This window comes from Panicum hallii, chromosome 5 (assembly GCF_002211085.1).
Source record: "Panicum hallii strain FIL2 chromosome 5, PHallii_v3.1, whole genome shotgun sequence".
Lineage (NCBI taxonomy): Eukaryota > Viridiplantae > Streptophyta > Magnoliopsida > Poales > Poaceae > Panicum > Panicum hallii.
In genome coordinates, this window is record NC_038046.1 from 32,459,524 (window position 1) to 32,486,928 (window position 27,405).

Below are 27,405 nucleotides of genomic sequence, written 5' to 3' on the forward strand. Positions count from 1 at the left end.
GTCACACCCGATTTATAAGAACATAAATCGAGCAATCATATATGCGCCAGGATCAAATCACGCATATATACAACAGATTATCAAGGTATCACAACACATGTCACGAATAAAAGCGTATAAATTATAAAATGAATATCTTTATTATAACTGAATCAAGAATCAGTTCAAGGAATGCGGAAGCGTAAAATGAATACATGAAGAGCTGGGCGCCACAAGGACGTCGACTGGGTGACAAACGCCTAGAAGTCGTCGATGCCGCTGACGTAGTCCTCCACGTTGCCGGGCACTGAGCAGCAGTCGAAGATATCTGAAATAGAACAGAAGAGTAGAGAGGCAAGTGTAAGTACAAACTAGTACTCAACAAGTATAACACGAGCATGAGGCTCTAAGGTTAGCTGACTCAACTGCATTAGCTTTTAGTCTTGGCAAATTTTATTAAAGCTAATTACTACAAGTGGATGAATTACCATAACCCAAATTGCATAAGATTTAATCAATATTAATTAAGAACTACTGAGAACCATCCAAACCAAAACCACCCCGGCAAATCTCCCTAATCAAAGGTTGATAACCCCACTAATCAGACGGAGGATCTGGGCCGCTCATGACTGTGAGCACAGCTGATATATCAGTTTTACACTCTTGAGAGGTTGCACAACTTTACCCACAAGTTGTGAGCTACGCTAGGTGTTCATCACACTTCCTTAGGTGAGATGGCTAGCAAGCACACTACGAGACCGTTACAAAGGATCACGTTGGTAAGGTGTAACCGCTAAGGATTCTGGATCAGCGACGATGGGGCCCACCTCCGGGGGTACAAGACACACAGCACAGACCAAGCCGGAGGAGCAGGGACCATTGAAGCTTACCACCCCTCTTGCCCACGCAGGTAAGTTACTCCCGAACCAAAATGACCTAATTAGTAAGTCAAGACCGTCCCATTCCAGTCTTGTGGTTGCGCGGTTGTCCCAGGTTGTCGCTCTATGAACCGGTCCTTAGGGAGAGTGGCCAACCAAGCACTAAGCACCGTGCTGGCCCCCTAAACCATGTTTCTAACAAAAACATCTTTTAAGGACGCACAAACCACTCAAGCACACAGCACAGAGGGCTGGCTCCAGACCATTAATCAAATTAATTAAAAAGGACCAAGATTTGTTATAGCGCAGCAACCTAGCACAACTAACCAAAATGCAACCCAAAGGATATATGCAAAGATATAAAGGTGGCTAGGAAGTCCTTATAGGTATACAGTATTAAAATGCAGTATGAAATTGTATTTAAAAGTGATAGGAGGTTCATGTTATACTTGCCTTCCTCGTACTCTCCCGGCTGCTGCTCGAACTGCTCGGAAGATGGCTGCTCCTGGTACTCGTCCAAAGGCTCCGCGTCTACTCACGATCATCAAACATAGTCCATACATACACACATGCACAAATAATGGCAAACTATAAGAAACAGTACAACATTACATAGAAACAGCACACAAAACTATTCTAAAGCTATTCTATGCGTTACAACGATCGCGAGGATATAAAGAACACCTAAAATGGAGCTAAAACGCGAAAACTACGCTTAAAACAAGATCCAGGGGCCTATTTGCAAGAAAAACTGGACTACAGGGGGTTCTGGACGAAAAACCAGGGACCTAAACGCAATTAAAGGGTAGATCTAGGGGTTAGCACGAGAAAACCCAAGATATGGACTGCGGGTTCAAAATCCAGGAAGCTCAGGGGGTCAAACGTGAAGGAAAGGACCTGCCTGTAAATACTTTTGAGCTAGGGTTGGACGGCGGGTTGATTTCCCAAAAACCCGAGGGTTCTTCAGCAAAAAGACAAGGCTGAAAGGGTACGTTTTAATCTGGATCGCCGGATCTAGCATCTACGGCTCAGATTAGATTCTAACAGTGAAGGGGTACGCGCGTCTAACCGCCGTAGGATCTAGATCTAACGGATCGGCCGCTAACTTAACTGGATTCAAATCCAAACCGTTCAACTCAGATCTGACGGCTCCGCCTCACACTTAACTCGAACCGGTACGCGCGAACTCAGACGCTCGGATCTCGATCGCACGGTCCGGATCAACGAGTTTCCAATCTAATCCTAGAGGCCAGTAGCGGATCGAACGGCCCGGGACAAAGGGGACGCGAGGTGGCGGCGCTGGGTCGCCAGAGCTCGGCTCCGCGGCGGCGCCTCGCCGGCGTAGACCGTTCCCGGCCGTCTGAGCTCCTTCTGAGATGAGGTCAAGTCCTGGAGGACGCTGGCAGCATGGGTAGTCCATCTGGGCAGTTGTGGTGGAGGATTTGGGCACGACTAGGGCGGAACGGCGGTGAGAGCGGCTCGGGGCGACGGCGTAACGACGGCGCGCGCGTTCTGGGCGCTACGGGCGGCTAAGGGCTACTGCATCCGGTGCAAAAGGACCAGGGTGATGGAGCGAAGCTCACCGAGGGGATGTGGGGGTCGACGGTGCAACGGAGGAAGGACGGCGACGACGACCGGTGGCGGAGGGGTCGGGTTCCCACGGAGGAGGACGATGCCGGGGTGGCCGGGCCCTCTGGATGGTGGGAATCGCTCCGGGAGGTTCCTGCGAAGGGAATGGGGAGGTCAGCACGGCTCGGGGAACACCGGGGGCCGGCAATTGCTCGGAGGTGACTCACCGGCGGCAATGGTTCGAGTTCAAATCCGGCGAGCTCCAGGGCACGGGGAAGACTGGGACGAGCAGTGGCGGCTGGGCGAGACACGAGAGAGCGGACGTGGGCAAGAAAAAGGGGTGAAGGGGCCTTGGCGTGCGGGTCGCTGGCAACGGATCCCGTGCCTTCCGCGGTTCGTTGCGACTCGGCCTCACCCAGGTGTGGGCGAGCTTCTAGAAGGGGAAAGAAGGCTCGGGGGTTGGCCAGTAGGGCCACGCGAGTGCGAGAGAGGGAAGCCCGGGGTGCTGCGAGGCGGCCCTCGGTCAGCGGCAGGACGACCGGACCGGCGAGAGGGGAAAACAGAGGAGGCGCGAGGAAGGGGGAAGAAACGCCTGACCGGTGGGACCGGCCTGGCAGAGGCCGTGAGTGGCTGCTCGCGTGAGGGAAGAAGGGCCGGCTCGGGCTGGGCCGCGGGAGAAAAGAGAGAGAGAGAGAGAGACGCTAGGCTGGGGAAAAAGGGGGGGTCGGGGCGCGGCCCATGCGGGGAGGAGGAGGGGCTTCGGGTGGCCCATGCGGGGAAGAGGAAGGGAGAGAGGAGAGTGGGCCGGGCTGAGAGAGTTGGGCTGGTTTCTTTCCCTCTCCTTTTCCTTTTTCTTTTCTACACTCAAAACCATTCAAACAAATCTATTTGAATTCAAATAAGTTTGAATTCAAATCCTATAAATTCAACACAAGAAAAATAATGCTCCAGCATGAATGCACAAACATGTTGACCCTACAATTAATTTTATTTCCTTGTGTTATAAATTGCTTTAGATGCGAGATAATTTAGAGAAAACCCTGAAAAATTTATTTAAGCCCAAATAAATTCCTTAAAAAATTAGGGAAATTGCATTAGGGTGTTACAGCTAAGGAGCTTGCTTGCCGTCGTACTTGGTGATGCCGATCGGCTTGAAGCCCTCTGGGTACTTGTAGCTGTTAAAACGAGCAGAAAAAGCAGGAAATCGATCGCTACAGTCAGTACCTTCAGCTTTGACTTCTTCACGGGTCTTGCGCCTGGAGGAGATCACGGTAAGCGCATCGCGACCCTCATTGATGTGCTGGCGCAGGTCCCTCGAAGAAGGTCGAAGATTGACCTGTCGCGGGTGACCCCCTTGCGGTGGTTGTTGCTTCCCGCCAGGGGCCTGGCTCCCACGCGCATTGTCGTTGCTGATCTGGTGTCGAGGACGGCCGCCAGCCGTTCGGCTGTGAGCCTGACTTCGACTCTCGCCCACGCGCTCCTCCCTGATGGTAGGCGCCGGGTTGTGTTGATCCAACTGGATCCAAGCCCTCTGCGCGTAGAGGAGTGCTTGACGTACCTCTGGATCGTGGCTGTGCTCAAGGATGGCCGTCACCCTGGCGATGTTGGCCACCGGAGTCCGGAAACCCCGTTCACTGACGGCGGTGAACTCAGGGTCAAGCTCGCGATGCATAGATCGCCTGCGCTCATTGGCCCTCCTCCGCCGGATTGTGCGGGCCCTGTTCCTGGCCCTCCGCGCCTCACGATCGGCGTCGTTCTCGTCACCAACGTTGGCCGTGATCTCATCCTCGGAGATCACTTCAAAGTTGTCGATGGGAAAGTCCGCACCGTCCTCGCCATCTTCGGCCATTAGCACCTGGCGGGAGGAAAGGTCATGAGAGCTTTCGTCGACTAGTTCAGTCGACCCCTCCGCCGGGTGGCCAATGGCCTGCCCTCTTGGAAGGGCAATGGCTCGAAGTGAGCCACAAGCCGACCCTCTGCCTCGAGTAGACTGGAGTGCATCATGCCCCTCCAGTGCACAATGCGCCCCTTCGGCTAGGAGGTGATCACCAAATCACCGGGACCAGAACAACCCAAAGCCACCCGACACGCGGTGGCTTCAGGATTTCCGTCCTGGAGCAGTAGGTCCAGATCCTTCTCTGACATGGAGAGGGATCCAGATACGTTGGCCTCCTGGAGATCAATGGCCAATTTGCATGGTTCGAGTTGAGTTCGACCACGCGGATCCCTAGATTGGAACAAGTCCAAACCAGGGGAAGCTGTCGCAACACCAGAAGAAGTCGAGCTTGGAGCAGATTCCATCTCGATCTGTGCTACAGAAGTATGGAGCGGCAAGTTGTCGATTTCGTCGACGAACTTGTCGAGGCCGCTGCGGGGATCCACAGCGAAGGTTTTTGGCATCATGTCGACGAGAAATCGCCGAAAGTTGCCCGCACCATCTGGGATGCAAACCCACGAGCCAAAGACGAATGTCGTGCCCTGGGAGGGGACTGACTTGATGAAATTGAAAGACGCCATCGAGCTCGTCGGTGGATCTTCGACGCGCTCCCCCTACCTGGCGCGCCAGCTGTCGGTGTTTAACCGGCTGCCCACCGAGGGGTATACCCAAGGTGGTAAGTTTTGGGTGAGGAGACGCCGAGATCAGGAACTCGAAGGTGCAAGGAACACAAGACTTTTAGACAGGTTCGGGCCGCACGGAGCGTAACACCCTACGTCCTGCAATCAACCAAAAATCCAAATCACACATTTGCACAATAACAAACATTCAATATTCACAACTTAGTCGAGTTTATCACACTACTCGACTAACACCCTCGTTCTAGCGTATTTTCATGGGGATAGCTTAAACTTATAGCTTATAGGGTTAGACATTCCGGCCAACGTCTACGGAGACTCAAGCTATTTCTCAGAAAGGACAGGAGAGAGATAGCAAATCAAGGACTTAAGACTCAAGGAATAGAAGTAGGGAATGATGTTAGATGATTTGCGGAAGCAAGGCAAGAGAAAAGAAGTCCTAAACTCGACCAGTTCTATCTAGGCTTTGTCCTACAGTCGACACGGCTCTGATACTAATCTGTCACACCCGATTTATAAGAACATAAATCGAGCCATCATATATGCGCCAGGATCAAGTCACGCATATATACAACAGATTATCAAGATATCACAACACATGTCACGAATAAAAGTGTATAAATTATAAAAGGAATGTCTTTATTACAACTGAATCAAGAATCAGTTCAAGGAGTGCGGAAGCGTAAAATAAATACATGAAGAGTAGGGCGCCACAGGGACGTCAACTGGGAGACAACGCCTAGAAATCGTCGAGTCCGCCGATGTAGTCCTCCACGTCGCCTAGTACTGAGCCGCAGTCGAAGATATCCCAAAGAGAACAGAAGAGAGGAAGAGGCAAGTGTGAGTACACAACTTGTACTCAACAAGTATAACACGAGTATGAGGCTCTAGGGTTAGCTGACTCAACTGCAGTAGCTTTTAATCTTGGCAAATTTTATTAAAACTATTTACTATAAGTAGATGAATTACCATAAACCCATATTGCATAAGAAACTAATCAATATTAGTTAAGAACTACTGAGAAACCAACCAAACCAAAACCACCCGGGGAACCTCCCTAATCAAAGGTTGATAACCCCACTAATCAGACGGAGGATCTGGGCCGCTCATGACTGTGAGCACAGCTGATATATCAGTTTTACACTCTCGAGAGGTTGCACAACTTTACCCACAAGTTGTGAGCTACGCTAGTTGTTCATCACACTTCCTTAGGTGAGATGGCTAGCAAGCACACTACGAGACCGTTACAAAGGATCACGTTGATAAGGTGTAACCGCTAAGGATTCTGGATCAGCAGCGATGGGGCCCACCTCCGGGGGTACAAGACACACAGCACAGACCAAGCCGGAGGAGCAGGGACCATTGAAGCTTACCACCCCTCTTGCCCACGCAGGTAAGTTACTCCCGAACCAACACGACCTAATTAGTAAGCAAAGACCGTCCCATTCCAGTCTTGTGGTTGCGCGGTTGTCCCAGGTTGTCGCTCTATGAACCGGTCCTTATGGAGAGTGGCCAACCAAACACTAAGCACCGTGCTGGCCCCCTAAACCAAGTTTCTAACAAAACATCTTTTACGGAGACGTGAACCGCTCAAGCACACAGCACAGAGGGCCACTCTCAGAATTAAGTTGCATAAGACCATTAATCAAATTTAATTAAAAAGGACCAAGTTTGTTATAGCGCAGCAACCTAGCACAACTAACCAAAATGCAACCCAAAGGATATATTGAAAGGATATAAAGTGGCTAGGAAAGTCCTTATAGGCATACAGTATTAAAATGCAGTATGAAATCTGTATTTAAAAGTGGTAGGATGTTCATGTTATACTTGCCTTCCTCGAAACACTCCTGCTGCTGCTCAAACTGCTCAGAAGATGGCGGCTCCTAGTACTGGTCCAAAGGCTCCGCGTCTACTCACGATCGCAATGCCAAAACATGGTCCAGCACATACACATACATGCAAACGAGGACAAAATATAAGGAACAGTACAACATTACATAGAAACAGCACACAAACTATGCTAGAACTATTCTACGCACTACAACGATCGCGTGGATATAAAGAACACCTAAAACGGAGCTAAGACGCGAAATCTACGCTTAAAACAAGGTCCAGGGACTAAACTGCGAGAAAACAGAACTTCCAGGGGGTTCTGGGCTAAAACCAGGGACCTAAACGCAATTAAAGGGTAGACACAGGGGCTAGCACGCGAAAACACCGGACATGGACTGCGGGTACTAATTCCAGGAAGCTCGGGGTCAAAATGGAAGAAAAGGACCTATCTGTAAATACTTTTGAACTAGAGATGGACGGTAGGTTAATTCCTCAAATGGGCAGGGGCTCTTTAGCAAAAGAAACGGGCTGAAGGGGTACGCGGCTTCTAATCTGGGCGGTTGGATCTAAATCGAACGGTTCGGACGCATTCCGGTTCGGACGGTCCGATCTGAACAGCGGGGTCCGGACGGTCCGATCTGGATCGGACTGGTCCGATCTGGTTGGGCTCGCGGGGACGGCGGGTCTGCACGGCGGCGCACTCCGGCGATGGCGTTCCGGCTACGGAAACGGGCTAAGGTCCACGGCATCTAGCGCAAAAGGACCGGGAAAACGTGCTGTTGCTCACCAAGGGCTCGAACTGGCCGGAGAGGCAGCGCAGGGGGTCAACGTCGATGGCGGGCGGCGGCGCACGGACGGAGTTGGGGAAGAAGTTGCTGCAGAGGTCCTCCTGGCTTCTAATCACTGCGGGTCGGCTCGGGGTGTTCCTGCAGAGGTGCCACGGGGTTAGGGCAGCCCGAGACCGGCCGGCGATGGGGAAATTGGGGCGGCGGCACAGCTCACCGGCGGCGGTTTCTTCGCGAAATCCCAATGATGCAGGGCTCAGAATACAAATACTGGGCTCGGGAAGCTTCTGGGCAGTGAGAGGGAGTGGGCACGGGGTTGTGGGGGTCCGGGGCGCGGCAGAGCAACGACTCCACGGCGAGGCAGAGATGGCGACGCGGCGGAGCAAAGGGGGCGGCGGCGCTGCGGGTCTCCAGAGGTGCTGCTGCGGCTAGGTTTAGGGTTCTAGGGCGCGGAACCTTCTTGTAGGGCAGCGGCCCACATTGGCGTGCGGGCCCGAAGCGAGAGAGCTCGCCGGAAGTTTCGGGAACCGTTGCGCGGCCGGTAGAGGAAGAAGGAAGAAGGGGCTGACAGGTGGGGTCGAGCTGGGGAAATGACTGAGAAAGAAGGAATGACTGAGAATAGAAGGAATGACTGAGAATAGAAGGAATGACTGAGAATATAAGGAATGGCTGAGGATAGAAGGAATGACTGAGAGAAAAGAAAGAATGACTGACCTACTTTCCTGTTTCCTCCCTTTTCTTTTTCAAACCAACTCGATTCTATTTGAATTCAACCCCTATGCACTCAACCAAATAAAACTTATGCACCAGCATGAATGCGCAAACATGTTGAACCTAAAATAAATTTTAATTCTTTGTGAATTAAATTATAAATAAATGCAAGCTAGGCAAAATAAATCCTTAGAAAATTACTGGAGCCCAATTAAATTCATTATAAATCTCGAAATTTTACCTTAGGGTGTTACAAACCTACCCCCCTTACAGGAATCTCATCCCGAGATTCGAATAGGCTAGCTAGCAAAGAGATCGGGATATGTCTTCCTTAGCTCATCTTCTCGCTCCCAAGTAGCTTCGTCCTCTGTGTGATGACTCCACTGAACACGGCACATCTTGATTTTCTTGTTCCGTGTAACTCTCTCAGATGTCTCCAGAATCTTCACCGGATGCTCGATGTAAGTCAAATCTTCCTGCACATCTAACCCTTCCAGCGGTGCTTGCTCTTCTGGCACTCTCAAGCACTTCTTCAGCTGAGACACATGAAACACATCATGCACTCCTAAGAGACAGGGAGGTAACTCCAAACGATATGCCACCTCACCTTTCCGTTCCAACACCTTGAACGGACCAATGTATCGAGGGGCTAGCTTCCCTCTCACATTAAACATGTGGATTCCTCTCATTGGCGAGACCTTCAGGTACACATGATCACCCACTGCAAAGGTCAAATCTCGGCGACGAACATCCGCGTAGCTCATCTGACGAGTCTGTGCGACCCTCAAGTTCTCGAGCACCTGCTGCACCAACTGTTCCGCCTCTTCGACAATATCTGGACCAAACACCTACCTCTCGCCAATCTGATCCCAATACAGCGGAGTCTTGCACTTCCGACCATACAGGGCCTCGAAAGGAGATTTCTTCAGACTGGCCTGATAACTGTTGTTATACGAAAACTCTGCATAAGGCAGGCATTTATCCCAGCTGGTACCATATTGAATAGCACAAGCTCGAAGCATATCCTCCAACACTTGGTTGGTTCTCTCTGTCTGCCCATCTGTCTGAGGATGATAAGCAGTGCTGAAACGCAGCTTCATATCCAACGAATCATGCAACTGCTCCCAGAACCATGAAGTGAACTGAGATCCTCGATCAGATATAATTTTCTTCGGAACACCATGCAGACAGATGATTCTGGAGATGTACAACTCTGCGAGTCTAGCGCCGGAGTAAGTAGTGTTCACCGGAATGAAGTGGGCAACCTTCGTCAACCGGTCCACTACTACCCATATAGAGTTGTACCCCTTCTGAGTACGAGGCAATCCCACAATAAAGTCCATAGTGATCTCCTCCCATTTCCACTCTGGAATCTTCAACGGCTGCAATAAACCTGCTGGTCTCTGATGCTCTGCCTTGACACGCTGACAAGTGTCGCAGATAGCCACATACTCCGCAACGGAACGCTTCATTCCATACCACCAGAATCATTCCTTTAGGTCGTAACACATCTTCGTGCTGCCTGGATGAATGGAATATGCCGTATCATGAGCCTCACTCAGAATCAGCTTCCTGATCTGCCACATCCGGCACACATATCCGGCCCTTGTACCACAAGGTACCCTGATCATCCTCTCTGAAATGAGGGGCTTTGCCAACCTTCAGCAGTTCACAGATCTCCTGCAGCTTCTTGTCATCTTTCTGATGCTACCTGATCTCGGCCTCTAGAGTGGGTTCTGCCTCGAATAATGTACCCGAGGTGTGATGCAAGAAACCCAGACTCAACTGCTCAAACTCCTCGCATAACTCCTGAGGCATCTGAAAAGCCACGGCCATGTTAACGTAGCTCTTCCTGCTCAGAGCATCTGCTACAACATTGGCCTTGCCCGGATGATAGTGAATCTCCAGGTCATAATCCTTGACCAACTCTAGCCATCTTCTCTGCTGCATGTTCAGCTCACTCTGAGTGAAAATGTACTTGAGGCTCTTGTGATCGGTGTAAATATCACACCTCTGCCCAAACAAGTAATGCCTCCATATCTTCAGAGCATGCACAACTGCGGCTAACTCCAGATCATGAGTGGGATAGTTCAGCTCGTGCCGGCGCAACTGCCGCGAGGCATAAGCGATAACTCTGCCTTCCTGCATCAGGACACAACCAAGACCATCCCTCGAAGCATCACAATACACTGTGAACCTCTTACTCTGGTCTGGCAGAGTAAGGACTGGCGCCGTAGTTAACCTCTTCTTCAGTTCCTCGAAGGCCATCTGACGCTCATCAGTCCAAGAGAAATCCACACCCTTCTCCATCAAGGAAGTCAAAGGCTTCGCAATCTTGGAGAAATTCTCAATGAACCTCCGATAATAACCTGCTAAGCCCAGAAAAGAGCGGACTTCCTTCACTGTCTGCGGTACCACCCAGTCAAGCACATCCTTCACCTTTCCAGGGTCCACAGCAATACCTCCCTTGGAGATCACATGACCGAGGAATGGAACCTCGTCAATCCAGAACTCGCACTTGCTGAGCTTGGCATACAGCTTGTGCTCTCTGAGCCTCTGCAATACAAGCCTCAGATGCTTCTCATGCTCTGCTTCTGACTTGGAATATATCAGGATATCATCAATGAATATCACCACAAAGGTGTCCAGATAATCCATGAAAACCTTGTTCATCAGATGCATGAAGAAAGCCGGAGCATTGGTCAAGCCAAAAGACATGACCGTATACTCGTATAGCCCATACTTGCAAGTGAATGCCATCTTCTGGATATCCTCAAGATGAATCTTCAGCTGATGATACCCAGAACGCAGATCAATCTTCGAGAATACACAAGCGCCCTGAAGCTGATCAAAAAGATCCTCGATGCGAGGCAATGGATGCTTGTTCTTGATGGTGACTGCATTCAGATCCCGATAATCGACGCACATTCTCTTCGCGCCATCCTTCTTCTCTACCAGCAATACAGGGAAAGCCCAAGGAGAGAAACTGCGACGGATATAACCCTTAGCTAGCAACTCGTCGACAGTCTTCTTAACCTCCTCATGCTCAACGGAAGCCATACGATAGGGCCGCTTAGCAATAGGAGCTGTGCCAGGCAAGAGATCAATAGAAAACTCAATGTCGCGATCAGGCGGCATACCTGGCAAATCTTTCGGAAAGACATCCGAGAATTCAGACACCACGCGAATACCATCCGTGCGTCTAGCCTTCATCTGATGAAGAAATCCAGAAGGCTCTGAGGCACCCACAGTAACCTCCTGACCATCCGGTGCTGATAGAAGAACCATCCTCTGAGCACAATCTATCTGGACTCCCCACTTAGCAAGAGTCTCCATCTCGAGGATCACATCAATACCCTTGGTGTCTAGCACCATCAGATTAGCACTGAACTCTACCCCCCTTATGACAATACTGACTCTGGGACAGAAGATATGAGACCTCAACTGCCCTCCCGGTGAAGATACTAACATGCCCCTCTTTAACATGCTAGTATGAATACCATGATGCTCAACAAAAGACTGGGTGATGAAAGAATGCGTAGCACCAGTATCGAAAAGCACTGTAGCAGGGTGGGTATTGACCATGAACGTACCAATCACCACGTTGGGAGCCTCGGCCACTGACTCGGCCGTCACGTGGTTCACCCTGCCCTGAGCTGGGGCCTTGGGCGGTGCTGCACGCCCCTGCTGTCCTGCCTGCGCCTTCCGAGGACAGACTTTGGCGTAGTGCCCCGGCTCACCGCAGTGATAGCACGCCCATGGGAATGCTGGAGCCTGCTACCCGGCAGGAGGAGTAGGCACTCCTTGCCACAGAGCTGGTGGGGCTGGTGGAGCAGAGCGTGCCGGAGGCGCTGGAAGCCTCTGGCCCGGTCCCGCCTGCTGCTGCTGCTGAGGACGGGGTGGGTACTGCTGCTGACGCTGCTGGTACTGCTGGACCTGCCTCTGCTGCTGCTGCGGGTACTGGTATCGAGGCCGAGTGTTGCTACCCGACGCAGCAGGAGCCATCTTACTCTTCTTATCCTTAATCTCCCGGCGCTTGCGCTCGGTGTTGAGGGCAGCATCAACCAGCTGGTTGAAGTTGTCGAAGCGGTGGTTCATGAGCGCGTACTCCAGGTGGTCATCCAGTCCCTCCCTGAAGCGCTCCTGCTTATCGCCATCATGGGCGACCTCAGCGGGGGCATAGCGAGCGAGCTGGAGGAAGCGGTCACGGTACTCAGTCACCGTCATAGCTCCCTGAAATGATAATCACCGGGAAAAGAGGATGGAATTTTGTTCAGCATTTCCAATTTCACGAAGATAAGCAAGAGTGGGCTTGAGCTCAAAAAAAAATTGCGGAAAGATTTTACTCGAATTGTTACCTGCTTAAGCGCAAGGAACTCCTTGTGCTTCATCTTCATCACTCCAGCAGGGATGTGGTGGTGCCTAAACCGCTCCCGGAACTGGACCCAAGTGAGGACGTCGCGGTCCCGAGCTAGGTAGGACTCCCACCAATCGAGGGCTGAGTCTCGCAGTTGTCCTGCTGCGTACAGGACTCGCTCCCTGTCATCGCACTGAGCGACATCCAACTGGCGCTCCACCTGACGAAGCCAGTCGTCAGCCTGAAGTGGATCAGCCGCATGAGCAAACGTCGGAGGGTGACCCCTCAGAAAGTCCGCGCGCCTGTCGCGGGGCTGCTGCGGTGGAGGAGGTGGCGGCTGAGCGTGGATCTACTGCAGCGTCTGAACGGTGTTGTTCAGGGTGGCCATCATCTGCATCTGGAGCTGGAAGAACTGCTCCGGAGTCAGGGGTGGAGGCATCGGCAGCGGCTGGTCAGTGCTCTGGTTGTTCTGCCCCTGCTGGCCAGAACCGGTGCCGGTGCTCCTGGTGTTCACCATCTGTTTGCAGCATAGCGAAATTTATAAGAGATAGATATGGTATAACTTCGGGAAGGAAGACTCCGACAGGATAAAATAGGGAGAAAGGAATGTACGGTTTTACCCCCACGATCTATCTAAATTTTATTACTCAATTCAAGTTTGCGTTAAGATCGATTTGCATTAAGAATTTTACTTCTAACCTATGCAATCAACCAAAAATCCAAATCACACATTTGCACAATAACAAACATTCAATATTCACAACTTAGTCGAGTTTATCACACTACTCGACTAACACCCTCGTTCTAGCGTATTTTCATGGGGATAGCTTAAACTTATAGCTTATAGGATTAGACATTCCGGCCAACGTCTACGGAGACTCTAGCTATTTCTCAGAAAGGATAGGAGAGAGATAGCAAATCAAGGACTTAAGACTCAAGGAATAGAAGTAGGGAATGATGTTAGAAGATTTGCGGAAGCAAGGCAAGAGAAAAGAAGTCCTAAACTCGACCAGTTCTATCTAGGCTTTGTCCTACAGTCGACACGGCTCTGATACCAATCTGTCACACCTGATTTATAAGAACATAAATCGAGCCATCATATATGCGCCAGGATCAAGTCACGCATATATACAACAGATTATCAAGATATCACAACCCATGTCACGAATAAAAGTGTATAAATTATAAAAGGAATGTCTTTATTACAACTGAATCAAGAATCAGTTCAAGGAGTGCGGAAGCGTAAAATAAATACATGAAGAGTAGGGCGCCACAGGGACGTCAACTGGGAGACAACGCCTAGAAATCGTCGAGTCCGCCGATGTAGTCCTCCACGTCGCCTGGTACTGAGCCGCAGTCGAAGATATCCCAAAGAGAACAGAAGAGAGGAAGAGGCAAGTGTGAGTACACAACTTGTACTCAACAAGTATAACACGAGTATGAGGCTCTAGGGTTAGCTGACTCAACTGCAGTAGCTTTTAATCTTGGCAAATTTTATTAAAACTATTTACTATAAGTAGATGAATTACCATAAACCCATATTGCATAAGAAACTAATCAATATTAGTTAAGAACTACTGAGAAACCAACCAAACCAAAACCACCCGGGGAACCTCCCTAATCAAAGGTTGATAACCCCACTAATCAGACGGAGGATCTAGGCCGCTCATGACTGTGAGCACAGCTGATATATCAGTTTTACACTCTCGAGAGGTTGCACAACTTTACCCACAAGTCGTGAGCTACGCTAGTTGTTCATCACACTTCCTTAGGTGAGATGGCTAGCAAGCACACTACGAGACCGTTACAAAGGATCACGTTGGTAAGGTGTAACCGCTAAGGATTCTGGATCAGCAACGATGGGGCCCACCTCCGGGGGTACAAGACACACAGCACAGACCAAGCCGGAGGAGCAGGGACCATTGAAGCTTACCACCCCTCTTGCCCACGCAGGTAAGTTACTCCCGAACCAACACGACCTAATTAGTAAGCCAAGACCGTCCCATTCTAGTCTTGTGGTTGCGCGGTTGTCCCAGGTTGTCGCTCTATGAACCGGTCCTTATGGAGAGTGGCCAACCAAACACTAAGCACCATGCTGGCCCCCTAAACCAAGTTTCTAACAAAACATCTTTTACGGAGACGTGAACCGCTCAAGCACACAGCACAGAGGGCCACTCTCAGAATTAAGTTGCATAAGACCATTAATCAAATTTAATTAAAAAGGGCCAAGTTTGTTATAGCGCAGCAACCTAGCACAACTAACCAAAATGCAACCCAAAGGATATATTGAAAGGATATAAAGTGGCTAGGAAAGTCCTTATAGGCATACAGTATTAAAATGCAGTATGAAATCTGTATTTAAAAGTGGTAGGATGTTCATGTTATACTTGCCTTCCTCGAAACACTCCTGCTGCTGCTCAAACTGCTCAGAAGATGGCGGCTCCTGGTACTGGTCCAAAGGCTCCGCGTCTACTCACGATCGCAATGCCAAAACATGGTCCAGCACATACACATACATGCAAACGAGGACAAAATATAAGGAACAGTACAACATTACATAGAAACAGCACACAAACTATGCTAGAACTATTCTACGCGTTACAACGATCGCGTGGATATAAAGAACACCTAAAACGGAGCTAAGACGCGAAATCTATGCTTAAAACAAGGTCCAGGGACTAAACTGCGAGAAAACAGAACTTCCAGGGGGTTCTGGGCTAAAACCAGGGACCTAAACGCAATTAAAGGGTAGACACAGGGGCTAGCATGCGAAAACACCAGACATGGACTGCGGGTACTAATTCCAGGAAGCTCGGGGTCAAAATGGAAGAAAAGGACCTATCTGTAAATACTTTTGAACTAGAGATGGACGGCGGGTTAATTCCTCAAAAGGGCAGGGGCTCTTTAGCAAAAGAAACGGGCTGAAGGGGTACGCGGCTTCTAATCTGGGCGGTTGGATCTAAATCGAACGGTTCGGACGCATTCCGGTTCGGACGGTCCGATCTGAACAGCGGGGTCCGGACGGTCCGATCTGGATCGGACTGGTCCGATCTGGTTGGGCTCGCGGGGACGGCGGGTCTGCACGGCGGCGCACTCCGGCGACGGTGTTCCGGCTACGGAAACGGGCTAAGGTCCACGGCATCTAGCGCAAAAGGATCGGGAAAACGTGCTGTTGCTCACCAAGGGCTCGAACTGGCCGGAGAGGCAGCGCAGGGGGTCAACGTCGATGGCGGGCGGCGACGCACGGACGGAGTTGGGGAAGAAGTTGCTGCAGAGGTCCTCCTGGCTTCTAATCACCGCGGGTCGGCTCGGGGTGTTCCTGCAGAGGTGCCACGGGGTTAGGGCAGCCCGAGACCGGCCGGCGACGGGGAAATTGGGGCGGCGGCACAGCTCACCGGCGGTGGTTTCTTCGTGAAATCCCGATGATGCAGGGCTCGGAATACAAATACTGGGCTCGGGAAGCTTCTGGGCGGTGAGAGGGAGTGGGCATGGGGTTGTGGGGGTCCGGGGCGCGGCAGAGCAATGGCTCGACGGCGAGGCAGAGATGGCGACGCGGCGGAGCAAAGGGGGCGGCGGCGCTGCGGGTCTCCAGAGGTGCTGCTACGGCTAGGTTTAGGGTTCTAGGGCGCGGAACCTTCTTGTAGGGCAGCGGCCCACATTGGCGTGCGGGCCCGAAGCGAGAGAGCTCGTCGGAAGTTTCAGGGGCCATTGCGCAGCCGGTAAAGGAAGAAGGAAGAAGGGGCCGACAGGTGGGGTCGAGCTGGGGAAATGACTGAGAAAGAAGGAATGACTGAGAATAGAAGGAATGACTGAGAATATAAGAAATGACTGAGAATATAAGGAATGACTGAGGATAGAAGGAATGACTGAGAGAAAAGAAAGAATGACTGACCTACTTTCCTGTTTCCTCCCTTTTCTTTTTCAAACCAACTCGATTCTATTTGAATTCAACCCCTATGCACTCAACCAAATAAAACTTATGCACCAGCATGAATGCACAAACATGTTGAACCTAAAATAAATTTTAATTCTTTGTGAATTAAATTATAAATAAATGCAAGCTAGGCAAAATAAATCCTTAGAAAATTACTGGAGCCCAATTAAATTCATTATAAATCTCGAAATTTTACCTTAGGGTGTTACAGATCCCTAGATTGGAACAAGTCCAAACCAGGGGAAGCTGTCGCAACACCAGAAGAAGTCGAGCTTGGAGCAGATTCCATCTGGATCTGTGCTGCAGAAGTATGGAGCGGCAAGTTGTCGATTTCATCGACGAACTTGTCGAGGCCGCTGCGGGGATCCGCAGCGAAGGTTTTTGGCGTCATGTCGACGAGAAATCGCCGAAAGTTGCTCGCACCATCTGCGATGCAAACCCACGAGCCAAAGACGAATGTCGTGCCCTGGGAGGGGACTGACTTGATGAAATTGAAAGACGCCATCGAGCTCGCCGGTGGATCTTCGACGCGCTCCCCCTACCTGGCGCGCCAGCTGTCGGTGTTTAACCGGTTGCCCACCGAGGGGTATACCCAAGGTGGTAAGTTTTGGGTGAGGAGACGCCGAGATCAAGAACTCGAAGGTGCAAGGAACACAAGACTTTTAGACAGGTTCGGGCCGCACGGAGCGTAACACCCTACGTCCTGTATGGTGGTTTGTATTCCCTTTGGTGTAGAATGATCTAATGATCTCTTTTTTTGAGGGGGGTCCCTGACCTCCCTTATATATCCGAGAGGTCAGAGTTACAAAGATGCTAACCAACCTCCGTCGAGGGATCATACCAGAGCATATCTTGAGTAGATCCTCTCCGTGTTGGTTAGCTCTATCTCTTATTTAAACGAGATAAACAAGAGATAAACAGAATGAATAAGAGATAAGACGGGCTTAATCTCTTAGACTACGTAACGTGCCCAGCCCGGTGGCCCCGGGTCTGACAGTAGCTAAAGAGGGCGTGAGGTTAATGGGCATATAGCTGATGGGTGTCCTACGGATGCGTAGCCAAAAGGCATATGGCCGATAAGAGTGTGTCCTATGGGTATATAGCTAAAGGAGTGTGTGGCCAATATCTTAGTCGATAAATCGGCTGGTATAAGTGTGCTGACAGAGAAGGGTAACTAAAATGGATTGGTTATATCTGGCCGTTATAGAAAACGACTAGAATTGGCTTGGATCAGCTGATAGCAAGAACCCTAAGATCGTGTGTGCATCTCCGATACATCGACTATGTGCAGCCGATGTAGGACAGAACAAAAGAATTGTATCGCCAGTAGCCGATATTAGAAAGATAACAGCCGTATCGGCTAACCAGCCGATGGTAGAAGCATATCAATCAATTGCATCGGCTGACAGCCGTTACAATGAAACATCATAGATTCAAATGAAATGGATGCTTAGCGGCTGAGCTAATAGCCGATGCTGACTTGGGTAGAGCTTTAACATACTACTCACATAATAATCAAAAAGATCAGAAACTAACTTGGGTAGAGCTTTAGTTGGACAACTGATTAAAATCGGCTATTTGTTGAAGGTTACAGCAGAGTCGATTGGAAACAACCGGGGTTCAGTCGATAGAATCGGTAAAGGAGGGAGCTATCTACACAGCATTAGGAAATCTGCTGATTTCTGTTTAGAAGAGAAATCGGCATGAGTAGTTTCTGTATATGAGCAGAAGATATTAACCGATTTAGTTTCATCTAAGGTTAAAACGACTGATAGAGGTAGGAATATTAAAGGTACAGTGTTTCAAGGATAGAACAAGGAAGGATCTTGCTGATTAGATCTAGTTATCAGCATGTTTTTGCCTAACTGATGGTTGGTGTATCGGCTTGCCTTAGTCGACGAGGGTGCATCAGGTTTAGCCGATTAATGTGCCTTGGTTGTGCCTAACAGAGGCGTGTCGACTGTGCTATCTTACTGATCTAGGGTTGGGTACTTTGGCTTGTGTAGCCGATTGATAGGTGTATCAACTGCCTAATTGATCGATGAAGGTACCGATTATTTTAGCAGAGGGGTGTTTCCTAAAGCAGCTGTGTCTTAACTGATCTGTGTGAGTATCGGCGTATCTAGCCGATCACGTGCGTATCGGCATAGCCGACCTATGCTTTAACAAAACTAGTTGATTGTGTGAACATCGGCTGAGCCGATTTGTGTACGTGTTCTAGTCGATCTGTAAATTGGTATACTAGCCGATTTACACATCGGGTAGAACTAGTCGAGTGATGTATCGGCATAGCTAGTTGACTAGTGCGAGTAACTAGCCGATGGTGTATTGATAGACTAGTCGAACTATGTATCCGTACGGTCTATGTCTCAGTGTATTTCAGTCGATTGGTGGGTTGGCTGTGTAGCTGGTTTTCACCCTTAATGTTCTCCGATATCTACTGGGGCATATCAGCCGTGTAGCTGATTTGTCCTACTCTGTAATAATTGTGCCTAACTAAGATGTGCTTAATGTTATTCTAGGTAACTAGATGTGGTTGCATCGGCTTGATTACTTTGGTAAACAATCGATTGACATCTAGCTGATGGGGCCATCTAAGCTAGATCCGTTACACGAACCAAGTGGAACAGGATATTAACATCGGACTTAAGCTGATGAGACTACAAACATGGAACTAGACTAACGAGAATGTGGCCGATGGGCTGATGTCGATAGATGGGTAGCTAAAGAGGGCGTGAGGTTAATGGGCATGCAGCTGATGGGTGTCCAACGGATGTGTAGCCAAAAGGCATATGGCCGATAAGAGTGTGTCCTATGGGTATATAGCTAAAGGGGTGTGTGGCCAATATCTTAGTCGATAAATCGGCTGGTATAAGTGTGCTGACAGAGAAAGGTAACTAAAATGGATTGGTTATATCTGGCCGTTATAGAAAATGACTAGAATTGGCTTGGATCAGCTGAGAGCAAGAACCCTAAGATCGTGTGTGCATCTCCGATACATCGACTATGTGCAGCCGATGTAGGACAGAACAAAAGAATTGTATCGCCAGTAGCCGATATTAGAAAGATAACAGCCGTATCGGCTAACCAGCCGATGGTAGAAGCATATCAATGAATTGCATCGGCTGACAGCCGTTACAATGAAACATCATAGATTCAAATGAAACGGATGCTTAGCGGCTGAGCTAATAGCCGATGCTGAAGCATAGTTACAGAGATGTATTAGCTAAGCAGCAGATACACACGAACTAACAAGGATCCTTATACGAAAAGGACCTTAAGGAGACTGCAATCAAGACAAGGATAATGTCTTGATGGCAGGGACATGAGCACTCGTGTGAAAAGATTAACTAAACATCACACATCTCTATCACAAAAATATGAGCTAACACTACCAAACTTATCAACAATGCAACACGAAAGACATTCTATTTATCAAACATGTTATTCACTCTTTTACTAGGCATTCATTTATCGGGTATTATCTAAATTGTTTAGTTACATTAGGTAACAAGGTTGGTTACCCTAAACATCTAAACTAAATACATTAGGTAGTATACTTGGTTAGCTTAAGCAAACAAAATAATTACACTTAACATCTTTATGCAACAGATTAATCAAAATAAATAATTTAGATTAACAACATGTAAAACTTAAATGAATTTTATAGAGCAATGCACTTTAAAACTAAGGCTATAAAAATTACTAAACATTGCTTTAGTCTAATTACATGTACTGTAAATTTATCAGGATTTAATTTAAACAGGAACTATGCCACAAAATTAAACAAGAACACACATTGAATGATTAAGATACATTTATAACTATAGTTCTATACTAGATCTAGGGTTCAAAATTTATGGACATGTTCTACTGTACAAGAGTAACATTCCAGCATATTATCATAATTATTCATGAACCAGAACTATTGTTCATGAATTTCCTTTGAATCTAAGCCTATATTCATAACTTTAGTTACACTAGGTTTCTGACTCTCAAACTTTTATCATGAACTAAACATGTTGAAGGAATGCTAAGGTTAAATTTTAAGCTACAAACATGAACAGATGCATCGGGAATTAATTTATGAGATTTTCATCAACATACATCAAAAATACTCAAACATCACAGCTAAACAATAGATCTTGCCCTGCAAATTTCACACAGAGCTATTCAAGACATGCACAACTTATGTTCCAAAGTTCAGCTATAGCACAGCTGTGAATTAAAAGATCTAATTAAAGCATCCATTTTCTACTAATTAAATCACGGCACAAAATACACAGATTCATCTCATGATCATAACACAAAAGTTGCAGTATTTAACCCAAGGATTCAAACCCAACTGGTTTGATATTTTTATGATTTTTCTATGATTTACTAAGATTTTCCAAAGTTTCAGCCATAAATTTCAAAAAGGTCCAGCGCGACACTATTCATCTGAGTCATGGGTTGTGCGGATAGGCCCCTGGAATTCTTCCTATTGTTCTGTGGAGTCCCTGGTCGCGATTTTTGGAACAGAGAAAACTCAGGAAGCTCAATTCCGGTGATAGGGTGCTTCCTGGCAACGAGAGAGAGGTGGGGAAGCATGAGGGACACGAGAGCTACCTTTGGATTGGCTCGGTTGAAGCCGGGTGGCCGGAGGAGGGCCGGCGGTGGTCGGGCTTGGTCACGGCGGCGATGTTCCGGCATGCTGGGGGTCAAAGAGGCTCGGTGAGGTGGTCTAGGGGCTTCCTCGAGGTGATGTAGTCCTGCTAGAGTAATCGGCGAGCGGTGGGAGCTGCTGGACGGCCGGGTCGACGGGGAGGCCGAAGCGGCGGCAGAGGAAGGTCGACGGTGAACGTCAGTGGGACGGTCTGGTTAGGGGTTTGCGCTGGGGTGGGGTCGGGGAGCACCGGTAGGAAGTGGAGAAGCTCGGCAGGGGGTCGAGGAGAGCGGGGAGGGGCTGATGATGGCTGCCCACGGCGAACAGGGGCGGCGGCGGCCATGGCAGCGGGTGGTTCTATTCGAAGAAGCAGAAGGAAGGAAAGGAAGAGAAGGGCGAGAGCAAGAGAGCAAAGGAGATGTTTGCGGGCTTAAATAGGAGGAGAAAGAAGAGGATAAGGGCACGGCACAGGCGACAGCGGCGGTGATAGAGCAGAGAGAAAACAGAGAGGAAGAAGAAAGGGAATTTTCCCAAGGACCTGTGCACAATTTCAGAAGATACAGGGACCTCTCGGTAAAGTAAAATTTCTCATTAATCTAAAACCCTAATAAGGAAATGCCCAAAATAGAATTTGGAGAGTTTTTCAAATCCTACAACATTGCTTTAGGGTTCAAGTTCAAAAACCCAAAGTATACAGCTTTACATTTTAAATTTTGAACAAAAGTGGTATTTGAATAGATTTTGTCCTTACTGAGGTAAAGTTCTTATAACTTTGGACCTATCATGATGACTCAAGCATTTATGACAGCATGACTCAAGCATTTATGACAGGATGACTCAATCATTTATGACATATCATGATGACTCAAACATTTATGACATGATGACTCAAGCATTTATGACATATCATGATGACTCAAGCATTTATGACATGTCATGATGACTTGCCACTTTTTACACTTTAGCCCTTAGTAACTTTGAAAGTTAATTTTACAATTCAACTACTTGCATAAAAGGACTTGTATTTTTGTGAAATTACATAAATACCCTTATTTTCACAACTTTACTCAAATTTCGCACCATTCAAAATATACATTTCAAATGAAACTTTTGGGTAAATACATTTTTTTACAGAGGTTACAGTAAGAAAATATGTTTGTAAAACCACCCTTCACCTATTTTGAAGTTACCTCCATCCAAATATATTTTGCAAAAACAACCCTAGTTTTTCCGTAATTATAAAAATACCCCTTTTACTTGTATTTAAGTTTTTTTAAAAGCTTCACATAAACACACACAAGCTTTACACTAACAAGCACATACTTCACACTAACAAATAATGTGCCTAGCTTACCAGTACATGAACTGTCACAAATAAGCCTCTAGAATCATGTTTTAGCCATAACTTCTCCGTTTTAACTCCGTTTTCATCGATTCTCACGCTCACGCAACCCTTGCGACGTATACAGTAGCTTTATAATGATATTTTGCTCTATTTATATTATTTGGTGTACTGTTTCTTATTTATTATAATTATTTATTTGTATGTACTTGTGTGTTAGGATAGACGGTGCGCAATTCGAGGGTCCACAAGAGCAAGGCTTTGAAGATGTTTCCGAGCGGCAGCAGTTCTTTGATGAAGGCAAGTGGTTCTTGATCATACTCTAGTCCCAATAACTTTATAAATACATATATTTACTTTATATGCACGCATGTGTCTAGAATATGATGGATCCCAAACTAAGGATGTGCCTAGTTTCTTTTGAACTTCCTTGATTAAACCTATATTGTTATATTTATGCTGTAGCTATGCTAGTTGCTATTACTTAGACTTGGTTGGATAACCTGAAATCACGCTACACTGGTTTTACTCATGTTCTGGAATACTTTTATGGTGATAATTAAGATGATTGCATTAATTGGAATATGGAGAACCAATTAGGAAAACAGTGCAACCACATTACTATATGGCTCTGGTCTTGACTAATTAGTTAGAAACTTTAGTTTGTAATGGTCTTACCGAAAGTGCAAGAGGGGAGTGCGTTGATGGGGTATAGCTTGGTCCTCTTAGAGGCTTTGTTTATGGTCCTTGGCTAAGATACTGTCTCATTAGGGAGGGTTATGACTACTGCAGCCTGAAACCTTAGCGGACCGTTACAAGTTAGGGAATCTTTGTAAAGGTCTCGTAGTGAATCCCTGCCACTCACGAATTGGTGTTTAAGGACCTTGCAAACCCGGGCATTAAGGGAAACATGAATTGTGGGTAAGTGTACAACCTCTGCAGAGCGCAAACTGATATATCAGCCGTGCTCACGGTTAAGAGCGGCTTGGACCCTCACATGATAATTGAATTAAAGATGATCTGAATTGATGTTCTTTATTTATTTGTTGTTATCCTATATTTTTTTATCTATTTAAAGGTTGGTATATACTTATACTTAGTTAATGCTTGCTAAATAAAATTTGATCAACTAAACATGCTTATCGCAATCAAACTATGTCAGCTTATCCTTGATTTTGACCTTGCATGTCATATAATTTACTCCACTTGCTGAGTACCAACGCTTGCTTTATTAAAACCAATGCTGCTTAGAACAAGATAATTATCCGGAGTTCCCTGAAGATCTTGAAGAGTTCTAGGCGTATGTCTCCCAGTCATCTGCCTGTGAAGTTGAAGTCCTCTGCTAGTTATAAATATTTATTTGACTTTTAGTCATGTAATAAAGTACTATGATATTTTCTTTCGTTGTGATATTATTTCGGATATACACTTATATTGTCTATCATATATGTGAAACTTGATCCTGACACACATATGAGATGCATTCGGTTTCCTTTTCAAAACCGGGTGTGACATAAGCTCTTCTGCTTCGTCAAACTTCCTGGCACGGGCAAGTAGGTCAATCATGCAAGAGTAGTGCTCTTCACAAGGGTCAATTTCATATTTCTGCTTCATTGAGTTGAAATAGTCCCATCCTTCATCAATTTTTCCGGTGTGAGAGCATGCTGACAACACTGAAATGAAGGTGATTTCTGTCAGTTCATATTCTGAATTCAGCATGCCTTCAAAGAGCTTGAGTGCTTCAGCAGCATGTCCATGTTGTGCAAGGCCTGCGATAATTGAATTATACGACACAGTGTTCCTTTCTGTCATCCTATCAAACAACATCTTGGCTTCGGCTACCTTTCCACATCTCGAATACAGCGTGATCATTGCGTTATGAACAGAAATTCGGTTGCTCCGTATATCGGACTTTATCATCAAACTATGTAGCTGTTGCCCTTGTGATTGTGATGATATGTTGGAGCAGGCACTGATTACACAGACAAAGCTGCAATCATCTGGGCAGAACCTAGCTCTTTGCATTGCACGGAAGGAAAGGAGTGCTTCCTCGGAGAAGTCCTCATGCAATGAGTACCCAGATATAAGTGTGTTCCATATAGAACCAGATCAGGCTTGTCAACCTCACTGAATGCCTTCCATGCATCCTGAACACTACAAATCAACAAGGCCACTTGCTACATGTGGATCACGGGTGAACTTACTCTTGATCAGCCTGCAGTGGAGTCCAGTCCCAGCAACCAAGTCCTTTGCTGTGGCAAATGCTTACAGTACGCTGGCCAGAGTGCAAGCGTCGGCAGTGAAGCCCCGTCTTGCCATGTCCTGGAACAGCTCCATAGCCTTGCGGCCATGTCCATGCTGTCCATACACAGCAATCATGCAGTTCCATGATACATGATTCCGCACGCTTGTCACCCATATCAGCGAACACCCTTTCGGCCTCTTCCAAGAGCCGAGCCTTACCATATCCACTCATCAATGAGTTCCTGACGAAGACATAACCATGCAGCTGCGCCACTGAAGCAATGTTGCCGGCCACAGCCGAGACGGCAGATGATACAGTGAAGCCGTCAACGGCAGGGCCCCCGCGCCGCATGCTCGATAGTAGCCGGAGCGCGTCCTCGGCAAGACCGGCCGACGCGAAGGCGGCGAGGAGCGTGTTGTAGGACACAACATCCGGATCGGGATGCGCGCGAAGAGCTCCGAGGAGAGGCGCGGATCGCGTGCGTGCGCGGCGAGGAGCGCGTTGTGGGAGAAGACGTTGGGCTGCGATATTTCGTCGAGCAGGCGGCGGCGGGTGAGCGCCAGAAGAGCGAGCCGCGAGTAAAAGAGCAGCAGATGGTTGGCGAGGAAGGTGGTGGGCGAGACATGCGCCTTAGCGAACCGCGCGTGCAGGGCGGCGCCGGAGAGCAGGTCGCCGGCGGCCGCGCTGGCCGTGAGGCGGGCCACGAATTGGGCCTCGGCCGTCGGGCTGCGGGCGCAGCTAAGGGCCATCAAGGCATGAACGCTGATTGCGACTTGCGAGAACTTAGTGCATTGTTTAGTGAATTGAAAGCTTAATGTACTTTTGAACTGCATATATATAAAAATATTGACAAGTAATGGAGTAGTGGCGTCGTAGCATGTTATTTATCATTCATTTCTCATACCCTTTTTTCATATAGTCCATAAAGCATGGCTTGTCTTCATAATGGTTTTAAACTTCTAAATAAAGTAGAAAATAGTAGTAGTCAGTAGATAAAACAGTGAGCAGCTTAAGTGGTAGTAGATTCATTAAGAGGACTTTTTCCGGTACACTATGTCACTGTATTCAACAAATCAATATTTAAGGTTTCTATGGGAAAATGATAGAAGTATTCTTCAGATCCTTTTTATTTTGATATTTTTTTACTTTTGCTGTCTCAACTCTCGTTTATGTGACTTTGACCAATTACACCTTTTTTGTGCTAGGTGCACATTCCGCACACCTCGCTATGGTCAGGAGCTGTTAGGGCAACCTGCGTGTCGGTGTTTTACCGCCATACCCACCGAGGGATACCCCTGAGGTGGTGAGTTTATAGATAGGGTGTCACCGAGATCAGAAACTCGAAAGTGCAAGAAACATAAAGTTTAGACAGGTTCGGACCGTCGAGAGCGTAATACCCTACGTCCTATGTGATTTGTATTACCTTAGGTGATGATCAGGTGATCTCTTGGGTGATCTGTTGCATGAAGCATGAGTTGTCCCTCATGCTCCTGCTTGAGGAGGATCTCTGACCGCCCTCATATAGTCTGGGGGGATAGAGTTACATAGAAGTCCTAGTCGAATACGAGCCCTAGACTCCTACCCGAGTGGTTTTCAGGTAGATTCCTACTGTCTCCGACTAGTTTTAGTACTGTATGAGTAGTTCTACTACGCTACGAGTAGTTACGACTGGTGAAGGGCGTGGGCTATGCCCCACCCCTTATCTTGTAAGATATAGACCATGTGCGCAGTCCTGTGGATCTGGGTCTGACAAGCTCCTGAGCTCTACGTAATCGAGTACTGCAGGCATCTGAGTCTTTTTGAAGGTGTCTTAAAGTTCTCCCGAACTCCATCTTGAAGGTGTCTTCCGAGTACTTCCTTGACTACATCGAGATTGTGAAGTGCTCATGCCCCGAGTAGTTGCCAAGTCTTCTTTTATATGGGGTGCGATCGAACTCGCACTCCATATGGAGTAGCCCCCGAGCCTTAGGTTGCCTCGTAGAATCAGATTGAGAGTCATTTGAGTCTTGAGTCTTTTGCCCTTATCTTCCAAAAGATTTAAAAAAATAAGTCACTAATGACACGTGTCCCGTAGCCCCCGAATCTTGAATCCAAATCCCCAAGGTTTGGAATAAAGGATCTAAAGAATCGTGGTATGCAATATATGACGGTAAAGATTTGATTGTTAAGATGGCAAACTGGTTCAGAAATCTAAAAAACCGCTTTTTTGGGGATGATTTTCCCTGAAAAATGGTTAAATAAATAACTTCACCAAATAGCGCTCTAATTTACCACTCAAATCAAACCTTGTTTGCTGAGAGCTGTATCACATCCAGCCCCCGAGCCTGGGAGCTAAATGAGTCACATAGTATATGCCTAGTAGCCGGTGGCACCAGCCCCCGAGCCTAGGCATCGGCCAAGTTGCTGTTGAATCTTGAACCATCGATGAAGCCAACTAGTCAGAGTTGATTCCAACTAGTTTTGTAGGCAAGACGAGTAGGCAAAGTAGTCGCCAGCATGTCGCCGAGCAGAGTTGATTCCGACTAGCTTTGTAGGCGAGGCGAGTAGTCGAAG

General features: G+C 47.8%; 1 pseudogene; it reads right to left on the minus strand.

Moving 5' to 3' along the window:
- The window catches only part of LOC112892605, a 64,212-nt pseudogene extending 38,611 nt beyond the window's left edge, over window positions 1-25,601 (minus strand).
- Window positions 25,602-27,405: the final 1,804 nt, after the last annotated feature.